General features: G+C 41.3%; 1 long non-coding RNA gene across 1 annotated transcript; it reads left to right on the forward strand.

The window, feature by feature from the left end:
* Positions 1-14,448: 14,448 nt before the first annotated feature.
* On the forward strand, positions 14,449-17,047 carry LOC140906076 (uncharacterized). The gene is made up of 3 exons (XR_012157035.1): positions 14,449-14,486; positions 14,850-14,987; positions 16,511-17,047. It is a non-coding gene; the product is annotated as an uncharacterized lncRNA (long non-coding RNA).
* The last annotated feature ends 8,513 nt before the right edge of the window (positions 17,048-25,560 follow it).

Raw genomic sequence — 25,560 nt, forward strand, 5'->3', positions numbered from 1 at the left:
TGTTGGCAGGACTTCACTGACAATGTCATGTGTCTTAGATGAGCAATTACATACCGTGAATGGTAAATAGTTAAGTGAACAGTTAGCATATTACTCATAGGATGGCAGTTAGGGCTTGATCCAGCACCCACTGAAGTCAATGGGAATCTTTTCATTAACTTCTGTGAGCCCTAGATCAGGCTCTGCTTGAGTTATGACTTGCGAATTCGTTTGTTCTTGAAGAGGAAAAAGAACTAAACTTGTCAGATTATTAACTTTAACTATTAAATGCAAGAAATGGTCTCTCCAAGTGGTCTGTCTAAGCCGACAATATATTTTTGTTTATATTTCCATGTTGGGATTTCTAGCTTAGTCTTTTAAATCCATACTTAGATGATTGCCATAGATAGAAAATCAGCTTGGAGGATCACAAATAAAGATGCTGGAAGTGTAAAGCAAACAGAACATTTGGGAACAAAAGGAATCAGTAGAGGGGGAAACACTTCTAATTCCAAACAATATATAATGGCTCAGTAGTTTGTCAGGGAAAGGGTGAGATTTTGAGAGGAAGAATAGGCCAAGGGATAGAACTGTTAGCCTAGATGGTGGAAGGCCTGACTTCAGCTCCTGCTCTACTACAGATATTCTAGGTCGTCTTAGGCAAGTCACTTAGGCCCAGATTGTTCCATCTCCAATACACTGTTGTGTGAAATGCCCCTGCTTATTTTATCCTTGCCTACGGAGGCGTACAGGGTGGAATAATGAGGCAGGCCTGAAGGCCCAGTCAGGCTCTCAGAGGGAATATCGGGAACTAGACAAAAGCAGCTCTGTGGTCATCAGAATGGGCAATGTATGTGGGCCTGGTTCATGGTTGTCCTGTGACTCATTTTGGCTAATATATCTTCCCAGCCCCACACTGTGCCTCCCAGAATGCTCATGTCACAAAATACTTTCTGAAGCCCTTGCACCAGTCCTGCCGCAGGGGGAGTCTGAGGGTATGTGGCCAGAGCAGTCCTGCATTCTGGCTGCCTCAAGGCCTATGGGCAGCTGAGTGCAAGACAAGGCAGCCCTCAGGACTGCCCTGACCTGCCCCCACTTCCCCCAGCTGAACCTGCCCTTGCAGGATGAATCCTGCCCTTTGAAGAGGTAATGCTCCAGTGATCACATGTGTGTTGTACGTCAAGCTATGAAGCTTTTCTGGTATGTGAAACTATTTTGTTGTTGTACAGGACCGCTCTAATCTTCAGGAGTCAAACCTTGAGGAGGGGAAGAGACTTGGTCGGGCAGGGGTGGGGACGTTGTTGCTCCACCACAGGGTGACCAGATGTCCTCATTTTATAGGGACAGTCCCAATTTTTGGGTCTTTTTCTTATATAGGCTCCTATTACCACCCACCCCCATCCTGATTTTTCACATTTGCTGTCTGGTCACCCTACTCCACCAGCTTATATGTGGCTACTGTTTGTAACTAGCCTAAAACTAGTGCCCAGCTGCATCACCCTGACAACTTAGTTATGGTGTATTCTGGAATTTGTGCCTTTTTGAGACAAACATGATTCCATTGTATGAATATTACCTGTTATGCTGTTACTCAAGGAAACAGCTCACTAACCTCTAAATGTATTGCAGCCTACTAGTCCTAAAACATGTTCCTTTTCTTTTTCTTGTAGTCCCCTTGTTTCAGATGCAAAATTATATAAGATTTTGGATATCTGACTTTTAAAAAAAAATCCTCAAGTCCTAGAAACTCATTTTATATTGAAACAGAAGCTGACATGAGCAAAAGGAAATTAACATGGAGCTTAGAAAATATGCTGGCTTTGGCTCTAAACTTTACTGTCAGTTGTTTTGGAGCAAAGGTTATTTTTGTGTGCCAGTTCCAAGTTACAGAAAAGGAGCTAATGTATGTTACTTTTGCAAAGTATTTAAAAGGTATTATTAAATATACCATATAGCAGTTTCAAATGAATAAAATATAACCCTTCTGCAGAATCTCCAGGATATGTCTCAAGAGAGTATTTTCAAATGCCAGACAGTCATGATACTAAATGAAATCTTCTTTTCTTTTAAAGCAAATTTACATTTCATGCTTTTGGCTCCACCAATATATACTGGAGGCAAAACTGGCTGTGTGCCTTCAGTTTTTCCAGACCATAGAGAAATTCAGAAACAAGGGAACAAAATAAAAAGGGGACACTAAGAAAGGAAGAGGGGAATAATGATGAAAAACATGAGTTGGGGAGGGAAGCAGTGAGGAAGGAAAAGAAATGAGGGAGAACAGGAGAGAGGAGAAGCGGTGGTCCTCCATATTTTTGATAGGGATGTTTTAGTGCAGCAGAACATCGTAATTGAGGAGGGGGACAAGGCAGCCACTGGTGAGGATTTGGTAGTATAAGTGTGAGGCCTCATGGCCTTAAAAACTGTCATGCTGCTTCTTAGGTGTTAGTTTCTTTCTCTCTGTGTGTCACAGGAAATGGGGTAGATTCAAAGACTCAATTAGGTTAATTCTAAAATTTCTTGCCGTACTGCTGTTGCTGCTTTTTGTTTCCACTGGTCAAATTCAATTCTATAGTATATACTGTTAGTTCCCTTTCTGTGTTAAAAGGCAAGGAATGGGGGGATATCTCCTGGCAGGTTTCTTCTCTAATGTAGGTCTAGATCCATGGTACAATCTGCAGCTGGGACTCTGCATCTCCTCTGTAAGACTTCCCTCCCCATTACAGAGATGGGGTTCTTATTCTGTTCCAGAAAGGCCACAAGGCTTGCTCTTAGGCTTTGCAAGGTATTTGAAAAGGAGCTATAAGGGTAGTGAGAAATCAGTGGAATTATGTGCAGGTTTTCACTCTGAAAGCTATCCTGTGAGACCTATCTATACTGGTGTTGTACCAATAAAATAAAAACCAGCAGGATCTTATTAAAGGGAAAAAGGCAAAATACCACATTTATTGTGAATACAGAAAGAATCATAGTAAGCAGTTAGTTATAGCTATAACATTCCATTCAATCTCATATTTATTCTCACATTCATTCATTCATTCATTCATACACACACACACACACACACACACACACACACACACACACACACACACACACACACACACACACACACACACACACACACACACACACACACACACACACAGGTTCTGCAAGGTTGTTATCATAGTTACCAGCCTTAGCGTTGCTCATGCCAAGTCACTGGCCAGGTGGCCTGGACATGAGGAGGGAGCAGGGCCTTGTCAGATGCTCATCTGATGCTCCTGGAAGTTGGTTTGCAGAATCAGACCCCAAAGTTCTCACTTTTTAGAGTCTATTTTTATAGGAATTTCTTCCTATGCCAGTCTATGGGAATTGCTTCATCATGCTGTTGCTGAATCAATCAGCAGATAGCACATTCCTGACGGCTCCAAGATGTTATCTTGTTCTTTGGTTCTCCCATCCTTGAGGCTGTTGGGTGGATTCCAGTCTGCCCTCCGGGGGGGTCCTCTGGTTATTTCCACTTGACGCCTTCTTCAGCCGATGGACACTGGATTCTTAGGCTGGCACCTCCCTGATCATTCAGTTATTATCCACACCAAGCATCCATCCACATCCATCCTCTATCTCTATTTTAATCACAATTGTTAATACAACAAAAGGGTGGGGAGTCTCTGGGTGCTGTTTCTGTTGTTAGAGTATTGCTTTGAGTCTCTCTCTGTGAATTGCTTTGAGAACAGACTCTGTTTTAGAATGTACTAACACAATTAGCAGCTTGCAAGTTTCACACATAGAGGGAGAGAAACAGTACCAAAAACCAAGAGACCTCTTAATTAGTAATACCCTGGAATTGAAACTATGGGGAATCAAACTCATTTGTGATTTTAATACAGAACTTCTTTAATATGATCCAACATAATCCCCCTTTTGACACTAAGATTTATAATCGTCAGTGTCACTTTCTATGTAGCCTATTCAAGAGAAAGTACTGTGAGGCAATTTGAGTTTGTGATTCCAATTCATGCCACATACATGATCCTAGTGATGTATCTTTTTACTACAAGGTTCTGGGGCAACAGGCAAGGTGAGGCACACCCACTTTTGAGGAGTCCATTTGGTACAACCTCTAGTGTCCAATAGCTTCCCTCCCTCCCCAGCCCACTGGCTCAAGGTCCAGGGTAGCCAAAAGGATCCCATGTGTAATATGGGGAGTGGGTTAACCTTCAATACCTTTGCCTCCAGGGACTGTTGGTGTGCAATTTTGACAACAATTTCTCCCATTAACAAGTCTGGTTTACAATACTGGAAACATATTGCATCCATTCATATTGATAAGTGTCAAACAATGATCTCTTTCTTTTTTAACAAATGCATCAAACCCTTAATATTTCCCAATATGACCCAGAACATTTTGTGTTCCAAAGTAGCTAGTGCAGGTATCTGCATTTCAGTGCATCCCATAGCTATGGCTGTGTTGTTTCTTATTTCTAATATATTTTTTTTCTTATGGATAAGCCATGTGGTAGTATTAAGCCATTACTAAAGATTCCATCGGCCTTTTAGGTTACCCAGACCAATTTGGACCAAGTCTACATTGGCATGTACTTGTTTTTGTATCAGGCTGTCCTGTAGCTGGGACAGAAAGCTTAATTTATTTTTAAGTTCCTGCAGGTCTTCAGTATTTTTTTTTTAAACACACAACAGTGCTAGCAACAAGACAAAACACAAGACAAAACATAGAACACAATTTCTATTGTGACAGTAGATTCATGGTATTGGGTTGCTTTTCAGCTGGCATCAGCTTTTCCTGATTTTCTGAAAGACAAAAAGAACATGTTTCTACCCCTTTTGAGGTGGCAGATTATTGCTTAAAATATTTCTTTTACAAATACCCTTGCTGATTGCAGGCAAAACAGAGAAATTGCCCCCATATTTTCCTGTTTTTGTTCTATAGGCAGGCCAGGTTTCAATGGCTTTTATCTTTTAAGGGTTATGGGGAAATTATCCCACTGTTTAGTCATTAAATCCCTGAGTTTTCCTTCTTATACAGCAGACCAAGTTTATAATGTTTTCCTGCTGTGTTAAGCTTTAAGTTTTATTTACAGGTAATAACTGAGAAGCATCATTACCATACGACCTTAAAGGATTTTTCCAAAAGTCATACACACTATACGTTGTTACAGGGATACTTATTATCATTAAATTTATTAAAATTATCTTGTTATCCCATGCCTTTGATTTAGACAATTTGTTTGCTGACCAAGTATGTCCTTTATCTGCAGCTCCTTTGTGCTGCTAGTTCTTTCCTTCAACATTTAGGTAATTTGCATTTTCACAGAAACTTCCTGCTTTTGGATTTAAAGCCATCAGCAGCTCAGAGACTCTATCTTAAAAGGGACACAATCAACTTTCACCAGAGTTTTGATTACTTTTAACTTCTGCTTCCAAAACACACAACAATCTGAAAAAGAAAACCCAACCTATTGTGGCTCCCTTTGGAGCCCTAATAGATTTTAATGAAGTAGCATGGTATGTTTGCATTTCTTTTGCCCCTTCTACAATATACCCTGCACATGTTCTGGGGCAAATGCACATTCCTTCCATAGTTTAACTTCTATAACATTATCCAGATCCATTTTTACATAAGGTGTCACTATTTCTTTTTTTGTTTACAGAGTTTTCATGTACCTTTATCAAAGTGACAGTCTGATTACTCAGAGCCATTTTAAGACTCAGTGTTTCTAACATTGCTTCTTTTTGTTTTGTGCACCTCACCCTGCTGTTGCTTCAGAGAGGCACTGTCTTTTTTTAATTTTTTTTTTTACTACAACTCTCATCTGCTATTTTGTTACAAAAACAAACAAACAAAAAACAAACAAACAAAAAGAATCCAAATTTTTTTTTTTATAGTCTCCTGATTTTGACTGCCCTGCTGCAGCCACAACTTAAAAACATTTTAAATTTTGTAAAGCATTGAGTTACCTTTTAAGGGTTAAATGCCAAATCCCAAAGCCAAACAACACTAATTACCTGTGTCTAGCAAAAAGGTCTGTCAGTTTTGCAACTTTGAATTAAAGAGTCAAATGGATTTTTAGTGGCATTATTTAAAACAAAAACAAAACTAACTGGTCCGTAGAACTTTACATATTTACACACACACAGACAGATACATACACATTTTCTTTTCCTTCAACATCCCTTCCACACTGCTCTGTTTTTTTACATCTTACATTCCCTTTATACATTTGACGCAGTTAAGTTCCAATAGAACCCTTTTATGTTCTTTTAGCAAATTTGACTAAATTGTCCAGTCAAATGATTTTAATCAGATAGTTTATTTTTGCCTGGCTAATTTACAGACATTCCTTTGGAAAAGGGCCCATTTTTCTTTCAGAATGGCTGCAAAGAAACCAAGAATGCTCTAACACTTTTCCTTTTTAACATTTTCGGTTAAAAGTTGTTTGGGTGAAATACAAAGTTTAACTGCTTAATTCCCTCCAGCCTCTAGGTCCGAAATAGTGCAGACATCAGCTAGGGCTTGTTTAGTCCAAGGACTGTGCCCAAATTTTTGAAGGATTTGTTTAAAAGGTGTAATTTCTTTAACAAAAGGTGAGGTTGGAGTTCCTTCTGACTCCATTCCTCCCTCTAGTACTGGCTTACCCTGTTTTCTTTTAAACATCTTAACATGGATATTTCAATCTCTTTGTCACTGCTGGTATTACTTAGCAAGTGACACAGCCTAGATTCTGAAATCATAGCTTAATCTATGCGTTTTTCCCCTGCTACCTTCCCGGAGGCCAGCAGGTCCCCTGCTACCCTCCCAGAGGCCAGCAGGTCCAGTTAACCTATTTCTCCCTGCTACCTTCTCGGAGGCCAGCAGGTCTGGTTAACCTAATAGAAATGCCTAGCTCACTAGAGCTGGCGGTGTGCACACCAATATTTACAATAACTGAGGTTTTTTTACCAATATTCCCCCTTTCGCAATTCTCCACCAAAATGTTGTACCAATAAAATAAAAACCAGCAGGATCTTATTAAAGGGAAAAAGGCAAAATACCACATTTATTGTGAATACAGAAAGAATCATAGTAAGCAGTTAGTTATAGCTATAACATTCCATTCAATCTCATATTTATTCTCACATTCATTCATACAAACACACACACACACACACACACACACACACACACACACACACACACACACAGGTTCTGCAAGGTTGTTATCATAGTTACCAGCCTTAGAGTTGCTCATGCCAAGTCACTGGCCAGGTGGCCTGGACATGAGGAGGGAGCAGGGCCTTGTCAGATGCTCATCTGATGCTCCTGGAAGTTGGTTTGCAGAATCAGACCCCAAAGTTCTCACTTTTTAGAGTCTATTTTTATAGGAATTTCTTCCTATGCCAGTCTATGGGAATTGCTTCATCATGCTGTTGCTGAATCAATCAGCAGATAGCACATTCCTGACGGCTCCAAGATGTTATCTTGTTCTTTGGTTCTCCCATTCTTGAGGCTGTTGGGTGGATTCCAGTCTGCCCTCCGGGGGGGTCCTCTGGTTATTTCCACTTGACGCCTTCTTCAGCCGATGGACACTGGATTCTTAGGCTGGCACCTCCCTGATCATTCAGTTATTATCCACACCAAGCATCCATCCACATCCATCCTCTATCTCTATTTTAATCACAATTGTTAATACAACAAAAGGGTGGGGAGTCTCTGGGTGCTGTTTCTGTTGTTCGAGTATTGCTTTGAGTCTCTCTCTCTGTGAATTGCTTTGAGAACAGACTCTGTCTTAGAATGTACTAACACAATTAGCAGCTTGCAAGTTTCACACATAGAGGGAGAGAAACAGTACCAAAAACCAAGAGACCTCTTAATTAGTAATACCCTGGAATTGAAACTATGGGGAATCAAACTCATTTGTGATTTTAATACAGAACTTCTTTAATATGATCCAACACTGGGTGGTGGTGGGAAGGGTTGCCATCGGTGTAGCTGCAGCCATAAAGCTGTCCTGGTGAAAACCCCTGGTGTAGACCTGCTGCATCAGTGTAAACCACAGCACCACAGCAACTTATCTTGGCCTCTGTCTAACAGCTCTAAAAAATGGAGCCTTTTACTTGCTGATTAGTTTCCAACTTTCTGTTTTTATGAGTCTTGTGATATTTACTGTTTTTTCTTAAAGCCCCAGCTCCTGGAGTCATGTGATTGTGTCAAAATTTCAGCTTTCATTTTTTAAAAAAAGTAAGCTTTATAGCCCTCAGGACTTCACAGAAAAACTTGATTACATGAACCCTAACAGCTCAAAACCCAGAAGGCAAATAAAAAGCACTCTAAAATTTATTAAGTCTCATGTTGTTTTTTAAAAAACCCTCAAGATTTTTAAGGCAACCATGATTTTATGGACAGTTGGGATTAAAGAGTGTAATTACAGGTACAAAAGATGTAATCTCCTTAGGATCAGATCTTCTCTTGGGTGCAGCTGTGCAGCTCCCATAGGTTTGAAGCTCTGAATACTTTTGGGATGAGTGGTAATACTCCCATGCAAGGGTTAAGCACAGTCCTAGACTTCGTGCTGTCTCTGGATTCCTTGTTCTTGAAGCTGCAGCCTCAGTGATATGGAGAAATGCTGTACATTTGCACCAGGCAGGGAGCTCTCATTTTAGTCAATGGGAGCTTAGTGCAAAGTTCCAGGGTACAATATATATAACCCGACTTGGAACTCTTGTCTCTGATCAGCATGATTGCAGCGTGGATACATTAAATATAATTGGTTGCCTTATTCCATTGCTGCATTGTGATGAGATAGTTCACCTATCTCTGTGGTGCAAGAAGCGCTGCCTTGCACCCCCAAAATTCTCCTTTAAACTTCCTATTTTCTTCTCTTCTTTTTCCTCCCTCCCTCTTTCCACCAGCTGCTTCCTGGCTTTATCAAATATCACTGGAAAATTTTCAATGAGCAGCACCCGATCCGTTCCAATATTTTGTGGTCTGAACTTTTAGAGCTCTTTGGAAAGATGACAGCTTTGGTCTGATGCTGTCATTCCTGCATTTCACAGCTATAAATGCGTGAAGTTAATTGCTAAAGAACACCTGCTCAGGCTAGGCAAACAAAGAACAGTATGATACTCAATTGGTGCTATACCTTGTTAAAGATGGAGCTCTCTTTTTCCAATTGTTTCTAGTCTCTTCAGCTACTGGAGTTAGCAGTGGGACATAGTAAACTACTAGCAGGAACATGTCAACACATGGAAGCATTTATACCCATTCTTAAAAATAACCCCTTAATTCATAAAGTAGTACCATATTTTCCTGTGACAGTGTATTTATTCAGGACAGTTTACAGTTAAAATGCTGCTGGAGGTTGAACAGGAAAATTAAATTGAAGATAAGTCTAACTTAATTACAGATGCAAAAATTCCTGTTTTTTAAATATAAACGCATTATTCTACTTCCATTTTTTTGGTGTAAGACTAGTGTATACTGTGACTCACACACTTTACTGTACAGATTGGTCATTGTCCCTTAGTGTACTGAAATTGAGGGAGTTATTTTCCCCAGTTCGTCTCCTGTTTTTATCGCGACAGGTCTGTGATGCTGCACAGGATTTTTGGCTGTTTCCTTTGTGGCTGCCCTTTGGAACTATGTAATTAACTTATTCTTTGAAACTTTTTTTATTAAGGTAACGTGGCAATAAAATGTTACAATACTACATCATACTTTACTTATTACTTATTCAGGATCAGGTTAACATTCAAAGAACCTGGCTAAAGACCCTGGCTTGATGGCTGGGGAGTCCTCCTCCTCTGAGTATGCTAGAAAGAGTGATCACATTTCTAAATACCTATTTTTGGCCCTTCTCTTGTGTACATACTTGGTGTGAAAGTTTTTCCATTATAAGGATGGTCCGTATTTTACTATACCAAGATTCCATAGGAAGAGAAGTCACATTTTTTCAGTAATGTGCAATACAAAGTATTGCTGCTAAAAAGAAAGACCTTAAAAAAGATAAAATACAAAAGAAATTAATTTGTCATCCTGTTAAAAATGTAGATCCTGTTTTGGAGCATTCAGAAAGTAGGTCAGGGACCTCTAGGAAACTAAATTTTGTCATAAAATGCAGTTCTTTAATAATTCCCTTCCAAAACCATCTAATTCCTGGACACAACTACCATATGTGCAAGTATGTTCCCCTTTCCTCACAACCCCTCCAGCAGAGTGCCTCCCTAGTAGCAAAAATATGGTGGATCTTAACTGGAGCCATCTGTATGGTAATTTTATAAAAATCTTCTTTATGAACTGCACAAATTGAGGATGTATATCCCCTTTCCCGTTTAAAGACCCACACATCCAGATCAGTTTTTATCCAAATCCCTCTCCCATCTTTTCATTCTCTGTAAATGATCCAGAACCAAATGTAGAAGATTATTCCCCATTATAACATGGGCTATGAAAATCCTGTCCTCCTATTGGCTAAAAGTAGCCAGTAGTAATTAATATACTGGAAAGAGGACACTTGATGATCTGTTATACATGTATTAACTGGTTTATATCTTTAAAAATATGAATATTTTATATGATGTGCATGTTTTTATATATAGCATCACCTACAGGGCTAAATCCTGTAGTCCTTAACTCAGGAAACACCACCACTACCTATAAAACAATGCCCTCAAGTAATACAGATCACCTGGTATAAATATACTGTGGGATTAGATTTATTATATAGAAAAGATTCCTTGTCGTCTTTCCTACTCTTGTGCATTCTCCTTTTAATAAACACAAACAATTTTGGGGATAGATTGGCTGAGAACTTGGTAAATTCTGGATAAATGACATTTATTTGGCTAAATAATTGCAAAGTCTCTGTTGTGTGAGCTGGCTTTTCCAAGATTTTTTCTGAACTTATTATTTTCTATCTCCGATTTTTAGTGACTTGATAGTTGTGATAATTGGGCCTACAAATTTACCTTAATTGTGAGCTCAAGTGTGAAAAGTGAGCAAAAGTTCATAAAACATCACAAAACATCACAAAACATCACAAACAAAAACAAAACATCAACAAACAAAAAAACAAAAACAAAACAAAACATCACAAAACATCACAATAACAAATGTTGAAAAGGTGCAAAAGGGAGACAGACTCAATTAGTCTAAAATAGAAGGCCTACTGCTAAATCTCAAGGCCTGTGTCAAGACTGTGCCTGGTAAACAAGACAAGTTTGGGACTGGAAATCAATGGACCAATATTGGTGTTTTGGAAATTAGTCTTAATGGAAGAACAAAATAATGAGGGAATGGTCTATTCCACTGATCACTCCCTTTTGGGGGTCCCTAAAAAACCCAGAGAGACTTGGGGGAAAAATACAGACAGATGGAAGCGAGCACAACAATTGCTGCCTGAAAGAAGGGAATAGAGTGAGCTTCATATCAGGGTTGACACCCCCACCACTTCCTAGGAGCCTGGGGTTCAGTGTGACACCAGTGTGTCTTCATTGTCCTAATCCTGAGAGAAGTCCTAGCCAAACTGGGCCAGAGAGAGGGCCCAGAAGACTCCGCCACCTCCGTTGGCTCTGAGTAAATCCCAAACACCACATGTAATGTGATGAGATTTTCTCCCCTCTCCTCCACAGATGTGTCCTTTTCCTTCCCCACGTTATTTCTTATCTTGCTCCCTTTCCTTTCTGCCTAATAAGAATCTGTCTTAACCAGCCAAGACTGCATATTTTACAACACTGCTGTAATTCTGTGACCAGAAGAGGCAGCTAAATGCAATACCCTAAACAGGCTAACACTGGTATAAGTTTGCCAGATCTCGGAGTGGCTGATAAGATCATATACTGTGCCTGTGTTTTTCCAGCAGCGAGAGTGCAAGTGAAAGTCAACACCAGAGACAGAAGCTGCATTTTCTGTCTTTGCTGTTCTTTTCTCTCCTCTCTTGTGTGTGTTGTTTTGTCTTTTAGGAAACAGGATCAGTCTTTAACAACAGCTCCAGCCCATCTCAATTAACTTCATCTCTTTTCCCCCAAAAGGACAGCTGTTACCATCATTGATACCTTTTAAAAGACTGCCAGACAAGGGGTGGTTTTTTTTCCCCTTTCTAAAGACTCTTTCTGCCTAAAGGGAAAGGGAACAAGTGATGTTGTTAAAATGAAAGCCTTACTTCATGCTTTACATTTAGAGTACTTTAACTGTTTCCCCTTCTTTTCTGTATCTCTAATAAAAGGTTAAAATGATGTTTAATGTTTGTCATGGTGCTAAGCAGGCTGAGCTCTCTGTATACTATATCACAAACCTTGTTTAACACTGTTTAATGTTGGATAGTGACAGGACCATGTTAACACCTGTGACTCTTTGGGCCTATATATTCTGTCTAGAATAATACATTAGCAGCCACAACCTTAAACCCCCTTCCCCTTTTTTTTTTTTTTTTTTGTTAAATGAACAAAATAGTCCTTTAAATCAAGGACTGCTGAATAATAAAAGTGAAAAGCAGCAGATGTGTAAAGAGTTACTAAAAGTTGATGTGGGACCAGTCATGTCTTTGTTTTGTTTGTTTATTTATAATATCATAATTGTTACCTCAAAAATATTGCTTGACCTCAGTTAATTAATCCCCTTCCCCCCAAAGATATTGTTGTGTCATGTAACATATGTTGTCTAACTGTGTTCTTAAAAACACCCGAGATACAGTGGATGCTGTCAATAAAAAGGCAAAGGAAACAAAAGAGGCCTGTCTTCTGTATTTCACATACCTAAGACATAAACAAATAGTAATGCTACAAAGAAATAGGACAAATCATCAAGAAAAATCCGGAAATGTCTTATATTATTGATCTCTTCCCATAAATCTATTAAAAACCTTAGGCTGCCCTGCCCCCAAAACACCCACTCCCAGCATGTCCCCTGTTAAGGAGTTTGTAAAGGAGTCCTCGGAAGGCCAGCCTGCAGCTGTCTTCTGCAGTGCTTGCACCACAAGAATCTGCTCACGGTGGAACTAGGGTTTTTGATCCACCTTATGCTGTGACAGCCCTTTTACATGGTTTACAGGGGCTGGAGCAGGGCTGAGCAGCTCATCCTAAGCATGTAAGAAGTCCCACTAAAATTAATAGAACTACTTATATGCTTAGTTAGGCATTGTCAAGGTTCCTCCCCCACTCTGAACTCTAGGGTACAGATGTGGGGACCTGCATGAAAACCCTCCTAAGCTTATCTTTACCAGCTTAGGTCAAAACTTCCCCAAGGTACAAAATATTACACCCGTTATCCTTGGACTGGCCGCTACCACCACCAAACTAATACTGGTTACTGGGGAAGAGCAGTTTGGACGCGTCCTTCCCCCCAAAATACTTCCCAAAACCTTGCACCCCACTTCCTGGACAAGGTTTGGTAAAAGGCCTCACCAATTTGCCTAGGTGACTACAGACCCAGACCCTTGGATCTTAAGAACAATGAACAATCCTCCCAACACTTGCACCCCCCCTTTCCTGGGAAATGTTGGATAAAAAGCCTCACCAATTTGCATAGGTGACCACAGACCCAAACCCTTGGATCTGAGAACAATGAAAAAGCATTCAGTTTTTTACAAGAAGACTTTTAATAAAAAATAGAAGTAAATAGAAATCAAGAAATCCCCCCTGTAAAATCAGGATGGTAGATATCTTACAGGGTAATTAGATTCAAAAACATAGAGAACCCCTCTAGGCAAAACCTTAAGTTACAAAAAAGATACACAGACAGAAATAGTTATTCTATTCAGCACAATTCTTTTCTCAGCCATTTAAAGAAATCATAATCTAACACATACCTAGCTAGATTACTTACTAAAAGTTCTAAGACTCCATTCCTGGTCTATCCCCGGCCAAGACGACTATAGACAGACAAAAAGAAAAGGAGTACTTGTGGCACCTTAGAGACTAACCAATTTATTAGAGCATAAGCTTTCGTGAGCTACAGCTCACTTCATCAGATGTAGCTCACGAAAGCTTATGCTCTAATAAATTGGTTAGTCTCTAAGGTGCCACAAGTACTCCTTTTCTTTTTGCGAATACAGACTAACACGGCTGTTACTCTGAAACCTGTCAATACAGACAGACACAGACCCTTTGTTTCTCTCCCTCCTCCCAGCTTTTGAAAGTATCTTGTCTCCTCATTGGTCATTTTGGTCAGGTGCCAGCAAGGTTACCTTTAGCTTCTTAACCCTTTACAGGTGAGAGGAGCTTTCCCCTGGCCAGGAGGGATTTCAAAGGGGTTTACCCTTCCCTTTATATTTATGACAGGCATGTGTTAAAGTACCTTGCTGAATTGGTGGCCTTGTTTGTTTGTTTTTAATTTACTCATAGACATGTTGTTTAGAGCTTGAATATAAAATGGTAATAGCCATAAATTTACTAAATCTGTTAGAGACAATACTATACTGCTGATTTGTATGAATGAACACAGAACACGGTGTCATTTCAGGGTAGCCTCTAAGCACCATCTTTGTCTTCACTAGGTTTGGTGCAAATTTCAGTGGATCTTCAGTCACAAGGTAAACACGCAAAAGGGTTAGCGCTTCTCCATCTTAGTGGTGGGTGAACTGTCTGGGAGAATAAAGTACCATCCAATTTGATGACATGATGGTGAGTGGGACTTTAATTGTCATCACTTGGTCTTGAGGGAAGGGAATAGGTCAACAGGATAGGGTGAAACTCCTTTGGTGTCCCTCCCCACTACAAGAAACTTGGGCAGGGAGGGTTTCCCTTCTAAAGTTCTGAGTTTTGCCAGGGACAACATATATAATAGTGTATCTGTCAATGGCATGACCGCATAATACCACTTGATCGCCAATGTGGGACATTTATGCATCCCACATCTACACTAAAATGACACAAGACCATTATTCTAATGTCAGGTCTGTCCTGGGTATTCTAATTGCTTGAAACAAGGAAGAGGTGATTGTGTGTCTACCCAGAAGTACAAGTTGAAGAAGACTTTGATGATGAACCTGAGGAAGACTTTGATATGGTGCAGGAACCAGAACCCCCGGCTGGTAAGTTAGAGTGGCTCCCCCTAGCTTCCCACCAATATCTCTCTTGCACTGGTACTAAATTCCCAATTTTAATTTCAAGGGCATTTGAAGTAATGTGCACTTATTGTTCCTCTCTGGAAAACATACCATGCATTGCTCTGTGTCTCTGTGTGAACTGCAGTGCTGTAGCCATGCCATTATCATGCTCCATCTCCTTACCAAACTTCTCAAGCTTTTTCCCTCCATTCAGCTCCTGCCCTGCTCCACCTGAAAATTGGCCTCAAGCAAGGCAGAGTTATAAATCAATGATTTAATTGATTTTGAAGAACCACAATTAGTGCCTGTGCCTTGACTTCTAAAGCTAATTTTTCAAATACTTTTAAAAAGTAATGATCAGTATGCCCCTGTTCCTGCAGTTCTCAGCCACCTGTCAGGCAGCGAGGGCTGAGGGGTGTGTGTGTGTGTGTGTGTGTGTGTGTGTGTATTGAGGTCTCCCTAGGGGGAAGGAACACAGTTGAAGAAAATGTATGGTTGGTTGTGCAAGGAAAAGTTAGTGGAAACACTCTTTTCTTCCTTGGAAGTTTGCAGACTCCAAGTCTCTGTTCCCGGTCTCTGCCCTCTCCCTACAGAGAGCCATGCTGCATAAAGTGGGATGGGAGGGGAGGGGAGAAAGGGGATGTTCCACCCCCATGGTCATAGAAGAACAGTGCTATGTCCCTTTCCAGTTGTCTGATGTGAGGGGTTGTGGTGCTGAGTTTGATTTTCAGGAAACTTAATGAAGTTGCAGTGTGTCTCTTTCTTTCCCTGCCCATTTCACCATCATTAGGCAGGCACAGGGCCAGGATTTTCAGCTACAGCTGGGGTATGTGTGTGTGGTTCGTGGTTCACATCTCCTGTTGCATGAAATCTCCACATCCTAGCTGAGAATGTTGTCAATTTCTGTTCAAATTTCTTCCCAATCCTGCAAGCATAATTTCAGCAGACTTCTGTTGAAGCAAAAACTCCTGCTGGTTCTTGAGGTTCACCAGCAGTGGAAATCTGCTTGGTCCACCTGCATAGCTGACCAAAACCCTCCATTCAGTGGAGGTGTGACTATTAGCAAAAACATCTCTCTGGTGTAGATTGCTGGATCTCCTTGGGAGGACAGGAAAGCCACTTCTCTTTTCCATTCTGGTACGTTGAAAATTGCTGTTTTCTCCAGATGTTGGCCAGCCTTAAAGGAAGAAATTGTACACATGTAATATAGCTCTGGAAAGGAATTTCCCCACTTCTCTGCTACCTCTTCAGACAGAATGAACATTTCCAATGGTTACAAACACTACTAAATGTTTCTCCCCAATAAGAAAAGGAGTGTGACTCTGCTCCAGCCTCATGGGGTGGCAGCATATTTATGTGAAGCAAGGATGTTGAGACAGTTACTTTCCTGGAATGCTCAGAAGTATCAAAATCGTGGCCTTCAGCAGCAAAGTTATGGGGGTGGGGGAATTTCTCAGTTTGCTCCAAAGGCCAAAAATATAATTTTCTTTTTGTCTTTGAATTTGCAGGGCCTTGCGCTCCTGAGAGGGAAACCATGCCCCCAAGAGGGCAGGAGCAGCACCCCAGAGAGTGCAGGGGTAGACGGAGAAGGGGATAGGGATGGACAGGAGAAGCCAGGAGCAATTTGAGTTCCTTAAAGCAAGGGAGGAGCAGTGTCTTCAGCAGGAGAAGAGACCTCTGGAGATGGAGGTGAGCTACGCCCTAGGGAACAGGAACGTTCCCTAATGGAGAGACTTCGAGGACTGGTGGCTGACAGACTGCAGCATCTGTCTGCTGCTGAGGCCCCAGAACCAGCCCATCAGCTACCATTACTGCTGCCTTCTCTGGTTGCCACCCAGGGTGCTGCTGAGCCTGTAGGTCCTGTTCCAATGACCACCCAGGAGAACAATGCTGGGCGTGCAGGAATTCCCGAATGCCACCATGTACTGGCCCCTAAAGCCCGTCAGAAGAGATGTCCCTTATTTTCACTGTGAGTCATTATCTCTTATCATTCACCCCTTCTGATGGGAGACAGGTGCAAAGATATTAAACTGTGGGTGCTATTCTTGGTTGTGAGCTGTTAATTTAAAAAAAATATGTTCTGTTTTGAGAATACTTCCTTAAAATCTTTATTACATGTTACATTTTGTTCAGTTGTATCTGGCACCTCCTTCCTAAGTATGATGAACTGAGGGTGTTTTTTGATTTGGGAATGGACCTCAAGCTTCCTACCTTGTGTAAACAAATGATGTATAAAATTCTGGTGCTATGACTATGGAAATATTTCTGAGTCTCCCACAAAATTAAAAAATATCTGAAGTCCCAGGGATACAGAGCAGGGTTGGGGAAAGTGAAGTGTATGTTATAGATGCTTTTCAACATAGCAGGTGCCTTGCATAGGGTTGATCAATGTCTGTCTTAATGCATTTGTTGAATGTGTTGAAAATGAAAAACCAAAGCCAACAACAAAAAAGGGAACATACCAGCAATCACACAGCATCTGCCAGTACCCTGTACAACCTGCCCCCTATCCATCCCCAAAACCTTTAGCATTTTCAAGCAGACCGGGGAATTAGTGGTTTCTAACAACTGTGAAATGTACTTGGCACTAGTGACCATTTTAAGTTACTGAACACAGTGGCTGCAACACACCCACCCACACAGGAAACCCTCATAAACATTTTAAAAACATTTAACTGCGTGTGGTAATAGGGGTTTCTAAAGATGAGTTAACTGTGCCAGGCTGTTGAGGCATTAAATAGTTATTCAGGCACACGGTGATGTCATTTCTCTCCATCACTGGGAAAATCCCACACCTTAAACATGTCTCAAAAGGTTGATGTTATGGGTTCAGTCCAGCAGTGAATTGTGCTGTTCAGTACAATACTTTGCAACCCAGTATTCAGAAAAGTACAAACGGGTTCTTCACCCACCAAAGCGAAACCGGAAACCGTTGTGTCAAGTTGGGCTCCCCATACAGTTGTAAAGGGGAGTAAGGAGATGCAAAATAAAAACCAACTCATGTGTAACAATGCCTGAAACTGTTGCTATCATTAGACCCACCCCATTACTTTTCAAAACCGAGTCACAACTGATGAACTGGCTTACATTCAGGTGTGATTAGTGAGAAGGACAAAAACACTGAATGCATAATATGGCCCCCACCTTCCATAGTAGAAACCCAACCCCAAACTCTTAACACAGCGTAGATGCCCTGGAATAGGCTTTAATATGTACAATGTGACATGCAGGAAGGGGTAATGCACTTCAGCTCCAGCACATCAAAGAGGAACAAAACCCTTAAAAAGCTATGAAGTCTCTTAAGTATGTGGGCGTATTACCTCATGTACACGCCAAACAGTCTCACAGAAGGGATGTGAATATGTCCCTTGGCAAAAATGCAAGGCAGAGGTCATTCTTTGCCTCCGTGCTGTACCAGTGTGTGTGCGTATGTGGCAGTGATTCTCAGACTTTTGTACTGATGATCCCTTTCACACAGCAAGCATCTGAATGCGACCCCCCGCCTTATAAATTCAAAACACAATTTTTTATATTAAATACTATTATAAATGCTGGAGGCGAAGCAGGATTTGGAGCTAGAGGCTGACAGCTTGCAACCCCCACGTAATAACCTCACAACCCCCTGAGGGGTCATGACCCCCAGTTTGAAAATCCCTTGTATATGGTATCTCTAATTTCCCTTGCCTGCTGGGACCCAGGCCCAGCATACACGTGCATGGGATCCATCTGCCTGTACAGAGTTTGTGAACTAGTCTTGTCCTGAGCCCACTCAAAACTCTCACCTCTACCCTCACAAATGTGCAGGGTGCAACAGGCAATGATCATATGAATGGCGTTTGCCACAATGGCATCCAGAGGTGTGCATAGGTAGCGTTAAGGAGCCTTCGGTAAACTGAATGCACATTCCATGACCATTTTGCCCGTCTTCAGCAACACGGTTGATGTCAGGATACAGGTTCATGAGCCAAGGCAGGAGCAGATAAATGGAGTTCCCTAAAATAACAGTTGGCACAGGTACATGGTACAGAGCTACATTGTTTCTAGGAAATAAAGCTCCTTCTCCCACCTTCCAGTACAATCTCAGTCTCCTTAGCACCTGGGCATCATGAATCTTTCCAGTGTTCCCCATGTTAGTATTCATGAATCTGCCTCTGTGGTCCACTAAGCCTTGCAGAATGATGGAATACTAACCTCTTCAGGTCGCTTACTCAGTTGCCCCTTGTGGATAAGTATGCAGGTGCCATCAGTGGCTCTTGCACAGTTTGGAAATGTCATCCTTTGAAAATCAGCCATACGTTCTTGAACTTTCTTATGCCAACCTCCTGTGGGTAAACCACAAAGTTAATCACTTCACAACCATGACCCCAACGGAGGACTTTCACCCCCAAACTGTTTGGAATGGACCTATAGTTGTCTGGGGTAGCCAGGTTCCACAAGGCAATAGCAACCCATGTCTGAACTGGTGTGGCTTTCCTTATCTGGGTGTTCTTGTCCTGAAGAGTTGGTGCCAGCTCCTCACACAACTCCATGCAAGTCTATTTCCTCATGCGGCAGTTCTGAAGCTGCTGCTCTCCATGTGTGACTGAAAGCACCCCTGTATTCACACCCTACACATTATTATAATAATCTTTGTGCAAAATATGCCTTGAGGTATAATTTAAAAACTAATAACACCCTGATGATCTATATTCTTGTGTAATGTATGTACAAAATGTGAATTAAGACTTATGAACATATGATGAAATTGACTACAGTGTGTTTACCGGACAAGTCTGGGGAGTGGGTAAACTGGTTTCTCAAAGACAAAGGACACACTGATGCCTCTAGGCAGGGGCCATCAAAGTTGATTGGCAATCGCCTGTCAGGTGGCCATTCTTTGGGAATTAAGAGGGGGCAGGAACAGATCAATCTGCATTTTAGCAAACATGGAACATCTTACATCACAAGACTCCATGTCTCCATCCTCACAACTGCAATGAACTTTATCCAGGGGTAACCCTTAAGAAAATGCATTCCAAAGCATGGCTGCACTATAAAAGTAAGGGGTTAAAACACCCCAGGTATTCTCTCTCTCTCTCTCAGTGTCTCTCTTTTACCTAAGAAGACAAAGGAACTAGCCATTTGAATTTGGTCAGTCCTGTTGCTGGGAACTTGTGGTAAGGATTTTACCTTGAACCAAATCTAGCTTGTTAAGTTTTAGCTACTAGGAAGCATTTAATCTTTATTTTTCTTGTAACCATTTCTGACTTTAATGCCTTTTACTTATAGTCATTTAAAACCTGTCTCTTTGTAGTTAAACACATTTGTTTTATTTTTAATCTAAACCAACCCAGTGTTATGTTTACCACTGTTTGGTAACTCCAGTTAAAGTAGCAAACTGTTGGATATTGACCCCTCACATGGGCAATGGACCTTGAATATCTGAAAAGTCCAGGAGAGGGCTGGACAGTGCAGAACACACATTTTGGGAAAATTTGGGACTGGAAGTTTGTTGGGGATCAACCTGTAAGTAGTAACCAAGGCTAGTGGAAGCCAGTGTGTGACTGGTGTGTTGCTGCGGGCTGCTGAGGTCTGAACTTCTGGACCAGGGCTACAGCTATACACATATGCTCAGGGTGTGGTTTGCATGCTGTTTGGCTATTTGTAAGTGGCCCATGTTGGGAGCTATAACAAAGCACTGTGAGTCCCTCAAGGTTACAGGACAGGTGGTGACACACCCCCTCTCTGATGTGGATTGCACCCTGGAACGTGACACTATCCCAGGTTTCTGAGACAATGTGATTGTGCCACACTGTGCTGGTTCTCCAGAACTGACAGTCAACCAAAAAGCATACTGTGCCAATGCCGGCATTCTACACATCTGTCAAGGTCAGTCATCTCAGACATGACAGCAAATTCTGCCCAAATTCCATCCATTCTCTCACCGAGCGACTCATCCACTGCATAAATATTTCTCCCACAAAAAGGAGCAAGAACTGATCATCCAATTGATCTCTTACTTTGATCCAGTTCTGTAGGGAATAGAAGTGAGGGGCAACATGATCAGGAAGTGCCATTGGCAAAGTGTAAACGCAGGGAATGCTACGAAGAACACACAACAAAGTGATTCATAGCATGTCTCCCTGTGATGCACAGAAACCTGGGTACCACCCCTGAAACAGTCGCACTAATAACATGTACCTAGAGCGACAGTGTGGATTCAGGTTTAGGCATGTACACAGCATTATGCCTGGACCCAGGGGTGTGAATATGGGGAGCATGAACATGATCCAGTACTCAGTAATGGATGCAAGTGTAGACATAGCCATAGACCCTTGCTCTTATGAGCAAATTGCTTTGTTGTTCCTGAGCTTTTGTCCCCCATGAAATTAATTTATATCCAACATAAAAGTGAATAGGAATAAAATGAGCATGTTGTGTTGAAAGTTTTATTATTTCTGTGGAAAAAAACTATAGATGTTTGCTACAAATATGAGACTATAATTAATCTGAGTTGTGCTTTGGTCACTGCTGGGCAGTTTCACACGTTTGTTTATGCTATGATTCCATCAGAATTTTATGAATAGCACTAATCTAGTCATGTACTGTCTCAAAAGTAAATTATTTTTCCTTGGGTTCATGGAAGGCTGACCCAAGCTGTCGTACTTTAATGCTATACATTGGTATTGCACTTTCCAACTTCAAAGTACTTCAGTGATTTTGGACCAGTTTCATTACTGAAAGCAATGAAGTTACAACTGGGAGGCACTGGAATTATTAACTAATTCATGTTCACTGCACCCATGTGTGGTAAATAATTATTACGATCTGCATGTTACAGATAGGGAAAATGAGGGAGAGATGTCAAAGCCCAGAGTTTCATTACTGGCCTCTAATTTTGGGTGTATTAGTTTTTGGATTCCCCAGTTTCAGCTCCTAGGCCAAGTTTTAAATAAAAATAGATTCCTAAAGGTAGACTCCTGAGGGGGCAGCTAAATAAATGTACACGTGTAGTTGTTGGTTCAAAGAAGCTCACTGCTTTGCCAGTGCAAGATGAAGAATCATGGCAAAAGGAACTTAAATCTTAAGTTTGTAAAGTGTGTGAGCTGAATAACCAAAGTATGGCACAAGGAATTTACAGGCCAAACTGCACAGATTAAATAAAAGAGAAAATGTAAATACAAAAACTAGCATTAATACAAAATTATGGCCTCCGTAGAGGAAATCACTTAAGCACATGCTTAAATTCATCCCTATTCAGAACATTACTTAAGCACATGCCTATAGTTAAGCATTTGTGTAAATGCTATCCTGAACAGAGATACTTTCCTGAATCAGGGTTTATAGTGCTTGGCTGGCAACTGTAAGCCACAATTAATCCTCTGTGTGTGGAAAGTGTGAGGAAATACTAATTGTTAAGGTTTGTCCAGCAACATTTACTTAGCTACATTGTATGGTTGGTGTGGGATTTTTCAAAAGCATTCAGTGCTATCCTAAATCTATTCCCATTGAAGTCAGGATGGGAGCAATGTTAGGCCTATGCTGAGTGCTTTTGAAAGTGCCACCTATGGAATATTTGCTATTCCTTTTTCCTTTATGAAAGAATAACTATAATGTATTACTGCATGAGTAACTGGGATGGGCACTGGAATTAAAATCCTAGTGTTGGGTACAAGTGAAAAATAAGGTTTTATCCTAGTTCTCATCACAAAATCGTAGAATCATAGAATCATAGAATATCAGGGTTGGAAGGGACCCCTGAAGGTCATCTAGTCCAACCCCCTGCTCGAAGCAGGACCAATTCCCAGTTAAATCATCTCCACATAATTGCCTGTCTCCATTCCACAGAAGCCAGCTGCTGAAATAATAGTGATTATTATGGGGTGAATCAGCTGCGGGTGGAACCTTGCATAGAATCTTCACTGCTATGCCTGGTCCCTTGCTTTCTTGCGCACTCAAAAGTTTTTAATTCTTCTTAAAAGCCTGGCCTCTTATCTTGTCATAGACACTTGGTACCGACTGAAATCAACCTTGTTTACTTAGGATGCAACTAACAATGTGCTGGCCTTATTCCATTGCCTTTTTCTGCATGCTGTATGCACTGCTTAAAGGAACTGTCCTCACAGTCCCCAAATCTCATGATGATATGTGATAAAAGCAAATGAAATTAATTTTTCACAGTGATAATGAGCCATGCAATTCCAGGTAATGAGTGCCTGCATTCGGTTTGTTTTATTATACCAGTGCCTTCTATGGGTACATTGAATGGCCAGCTTGTCAATATAAATTTTGCCATTTTCCTACAGTAGCAAAGATCTTTTTTACAGTAAATAAAATGCAGAATATAATTATTATTGTTGTTTGTGAAAGTGTGAGAGCATGAATGGATTGTGAACTGCATATATAGGACTTTGGGGTATCCAGTACCTGCACATGAGCCTCTCTTCTGCCTCCCTCTTCTATTTTATAACAGGGCTGTGTGCCAAAAACACTTTACATCAAAAGCAAATAGGGAACTTGGTTACAGCAATTACATGAAATTATCGGTAATTCAGCAGACAACAGAGTGATGACACTACTGGAGCTGGCATCTGTGGAACGACAGATGTATAAGAAGAGCTTCCTGTCTCCCCTTGCTGTAAATGGACTGTGCTCAGATAAAGGTCACACAGTAGCTCTCTTTTAATAATGTAGACTCACATATTCTCTTTTCACAAGGCTGTCTGTGTTCATCATTTTGCTTGGAGAAGGAGTGGCTTATCCTTCTAATTTCATTGACAGCATAAATTGTCAGCACTCTTCACTTTATTTTAAGGAAAGTGATTAACGGTACGCATCTGATGAAGTGAGCTGTAGCTCACGAAAGCTCATGCTCAAATAAATTGGTTAGTCTCTAAGGTGCCACAAGTACTCCTTTTCTTTTTGCGAATACAGACTAACACGGCTGTTACTCTGAAATAAAGTCCTTTTGCTACTTAGATCTAGACTGCTTTTAAATTGATGGTGTTAAAGTTACCAACACTAAAATGGGTCATAAAAAGGCATTAGATAAAGGGTTGTGTGCCATTGGTGGCAGAATGGACAAGAAGGGTGAATCCCATGTTCCTGTGGAACGTAATTGGTATGGGCTGTATTTTCCTCTTCTGTGGAGCAAGCCACAGAAAGGTAATAAAATTCAACAAGCTTAACCCTGAGTTCAGGTTGCTTTCTCCTTCAAGTGGGAGAGGTTTGAAGCTCTTCGGAGAAAGTGGAGGACGTGGCCTCAAACCCAATTAAGACAAAGTGAAGATGCAAACCCAAATCCACCTGATCTTGACGCCTTTCGGTAGAAAGTGACCCAGAATTTGATGCTAGCTTCCAGTGGCATCACAGCCCTACTTCCCATATTCCTTTGACTGCTCTGCCACCAACCCTGAGCACCATTAACACTGAGGTTAGAAAACATGTCAGTCCCTAAGTGACTTTGGAAGAGTGGGCGCTTCTGTGGTTTCAATGGCAGGTGACCAACCTCCCCTCATCCCCGAACAGTTCTCTTCCCCTCCCTCAGCCAAGCTCCTGTGCACAGAGAGGTTAATTCCTACCATGTGAACCAACTCCCATTCATAGGGAAAGGCCACTTCTCAAATGCTGAATCAGCTCCTGCCAATGAGGAAAGGGGGAAGCAGAGCTGGGAGATAACCTCCGCACCACAAGCCCCCTCCAGAAATTGCTGCTACATGAGAGGCGATGGAGAGAGAGTTAGAATATTATAGTTTTAGAGCATGTGAAGAATCAAGAGAAAGGGTGGTGTCAAGGTTCAGGCTTTAGACTAGGATTTGGGAGATCTGTCTTCAGTTCCTGGCTCTACCGGGTATATTCTGTGCAATCCTGGGCAAGCCACCTCATCTTTGTGCTTCAGTTCCCCATCTGTTAAAATGGAGATATAGCTCCTTTCTTTCCCCACTTTTAATCTATTTAGACCGGGGTGCTGAAACAATCTTTGTAGAACCATTTATTTGGCGTGTGTTAGTCCTACTTCCAGCCAAAGGGTGTGACAGCACCCCTAGTTCCAGCACCACTGATTTAGATTGTGAAATATTCAGGGCAGGGATGAGCACCTAGCAGAATGGGACAGGAGCCTGCATGCACTATTGGAATATAAATTAAAGAATAATAATGAAGAATGAACTCCCCTCACTGGTATCCATACTAGCGATTCTGGCTCCAAGACACTCCAAGGAACCTGGCTTACCCTGAGGTACTCATCTGCAGAGTACTGTGCCCCGGTATGGTCATCTCGAGCCACACACACACATTTGATACTGAACTCAGTCAGTCCTGTAGGATCATCACAGGGACTGTGAAACGGATACCACACTGTCTCAATACTGCCTCCCTGGGATTACACCACCGTCATTGAGGCTGGGAGCCTTCAGTAACAGGGAAAGACAACAACAGGTGCCTGGTCCAAGCTATCCACTGCATGAACACGTACCACCCAAACAGCTGAAGTCCAGAAAGAGCCTTACCTATGAAAATCTCTTAGCCGCAAATACCACTGGGGAAGGCTACAGAGTAACTAAATGGTGGGAAATGCTGA

Source organism: Lepidochelys kempii, chromosome 2 (genome assembly GCF_965140265.1).
Source record: "Lepidochelys kempii isolate rLepKem1 chromosome 2, rLepKem1.hap2, whole genome shotgun sequence".
NCBI classification, from domain to species: domain Eukaryota; kingdom Metazoa; phylum Chordata; order Testudines; family Cheloniidae; genus Lepidochelys; species Lepidochelys kempii.